Raw genomic sequence first — 2865 nt, forward strand, 5'->3', positions numbered from 1 at the left:
CCGTTGGACTTCTTTCTCTTTTTGTCTTTGGTAGGAGCTTCCTCAACAATATTAACTCCAATGATTGTTGAACTCTTACGCGACTTCTTTTCGGCATTTCAGTTATCTTCCTCGATCTTTAGCCGAATCACAAGATCCTNTTATCTTCCTCAATCTTGAGCCGAATCACAAGATCTTCAAGCTTCATTTCTTTACGCTTGTGCGTTAGATAATTCTTAAAATCGTTCCACGAAGGAGGCAACTTCTCTATCATTGCAGCCACTTGAAAAGCTTCATTTACTACCATATCTTCAGCAATCATATCATGGAGAATGAGTTGAAGTTCCTNACCATATCTTCAGCAATCAGATCATGGAGAATGAGTTGAAGTTCCTGCACTTGTGATCCAACATTTTACTATCTACCATTTTGTAGTCTAAAAACTTTGCGACCACAAACTTTTTCAAGCATGCATCTTCTGTCTTATATTTCTTCTCAAGTGCATTCCACAACTCTTTTGAAGTTGTTATTGCACTATAGACATTATATAAGTCATCCTCTAAAGCACTCAAAATGTAACATTTACATAGGAAGTATGACTGTTTCCATGCTTCAACAATCATAAAATTTTCCCTGTCTGGGATATCAACAGCAGGAACTGGAGTATCTTCACTTGTAAATTTCTGCAAACCAAGAGTGGTAAGCCAGAAAAATACTCGTTGCTGCCATCCTTTGAAATTCACACCTGTGAATTTACCCGGTTTCTCTGCTTGTGATACAAGAGTTCGGGCTGGTGCAGCAACAGCCACTGTAACACCAGTGTTTTCCATTTCTGATAAACAAAAATTGATACAATATAAGTAAGCAATAAACTATAATTGCAGACTTAAAGGAGTATAAAATCACAAAGATTTTTGTCTCCACCAGAAACACAGATTTAATAATTTCCTTAAGATTGTTGCCAATCTGTGTTAAGAAAATCAGAAATTACTGGTTGTAATAAATCATTCAGAAACACGAAGTAACTGAGATTTTTAGAACCAATAAGTAAGATGAACAGAAATTTATTTGTAAAAAATAAATGAATCTGTAAAAACTTACCAGAATTTGGAATACTCTTTTTAATAATTTAGGAAGAAAATCAAGTCCACTGAATTCACAGTGTCCCCTTAAGGAAATTATTCCCCTCTAGTATCCGAGGTTTGATTTGGAATATAACCTCCCAGGGTAAAATGATCTTAAACAGTAGAGTATCGATACCAAAAACTCTACTGTCAGTGAATCAATCCACAGCAGGAAAGTACATGAAGAAATAGTGTTTTTAAGAAGAAGGAATTCGTAGGGAAATATTCTGAAGACTGAATGGTATTTATAGGCAAGAAGAATATATTCTGAAAGGTTGCAACCCTTTCAGAATTGACACGACCATTAATGAAAGGTTGCAAACTTCAAATGGTATTGACTGTTCCTGAAAGTTGCAACCTTTCAGAACAGTCATGGCGGGAATTTTTAAATATAACGGAATTTAAAACGGGTCACGCGCGCGGATCCGAGTCGGGTCGGGTTAACTAAAAAGTTGAAAACATTTCGGTTAACTTCTGTTATCAACTAATTAATTGAAAAATAGTTTTTGGCCATTTAATTAATTAAATAAATAATTAAAATAAATTTATCCAAAAAATTATCTCTCGATCGATCATTTGCCAAAGCCAAAGCCGAAGCCGAAGCCGTAGCCGAAGCCGAAGCGAGCGAGCGAAGACGACGACGGCGCGAAGGGTTCCCTCTTTCCAACCCTTTTAACAATTAATAGGAGTGTTTATTTATTTTAACTCTCCTATTTTCATTTCCATTATCGATGAGGGACTATTGCCTTTTTTATTAAAGCATTAGAGGACTTTTCAAGTTCCCAACCTTTCAAGTTTTAAACTTTTCAAATTCCTCTCCTTCCCTCTATTTCCCATCAATTCTTGCTACATACCCAACATGAATTTTAGGAGGAAGAGAATTTTAGGAGGAAGAGAATCATAGAGAAAAAGATTTTGAATTCTCTTTAGTCTCTGATAATTTGGACAAATTAATCTATGACGGCCAGAATAAATTTCAGCAGCCAAATTTCCCTTTTTTCATCCGTAGTCTCTTGCTTTGCGATTCAGATTTGAAGGATGTTGATAAATCAATTCTGATTCCGTTGAAAAAATTGTTTCTCGAAAAAAGTGAATCAACGGCGTCGTGGGAGGAAGAAGAATTGGAGACGATACCTGCCGGAACATACTGTAGGTGGGAGCCGAAAATAAGCAAGCCATTACCAGAAAAATGCAATAAAAGTAAATCTACAGGATCTGTATCGAAGCGATGACCAAGGATCTGAGATATGTTACGATGGAGTAATAGTGATGGACAGTATAAGGACAATTTTGTATTTCTTAAATCAAAAACAAAAAATTCGAGTGAAGTGGTGAACACGGTCGAAATATTAAAGAAGATGAAACCCAGCGAAGGAAAGAAGGGTCTATCGCCGCCAACGGCTTCTCTACAAGCACCGTATTATGCATGAAATAGAGTAGATAAAGAAGGTGATAAGAATAAGATAAAATTATATTTACCTTATAGGAAAGAGCTCATTGGATTTTTTGTTATTGATTTGAGTAGAAGTTAGCATCCATTCTGCCCACATGCAAATGCATGTTAGCTTGGATTGTTAGTTTACTTTTTGTAGTATAGGATTTTCCTTTATTTTTTTTTAAATTCTAAAATTAGAATGATTTTGACAACTGCCCACCCTCTATCAAAATGTTGGATTTTGAGATTTATTTTTTTTTTTAAAAAAAGCTAACTATAAATTGGGATATGAAAATTTAAGTATTTCTTAAAATTAGACCTATATAT

The 2865-nt window shown here is 35.1% G+C and overlaps 1 pseudogene; it reads left to right on the plus strand.

Moving 5' to 3' along the window:
* LOC114075336 overlaps positions 1–2533 on the plus strand; it is a 7411-nt pseudogene extending 4878 nt beyond the window's left edge.
* Positions 2534–2865: the final 332 nt, after the last annotated feature.

This window comes from Solanum pennellii, chromosome 12, assembly GCF_001406875.1.
Source record: "Solanum pennellii chromosome 12, SPENNV200".
Classification (NCBI taxonomy): domain Eukaryota; kingdom Viridiplantae; phylum Streptophyta; class Magnoliopsida; order Solanales; family Solanaceae; genus Solanum; species Solanum pennellii.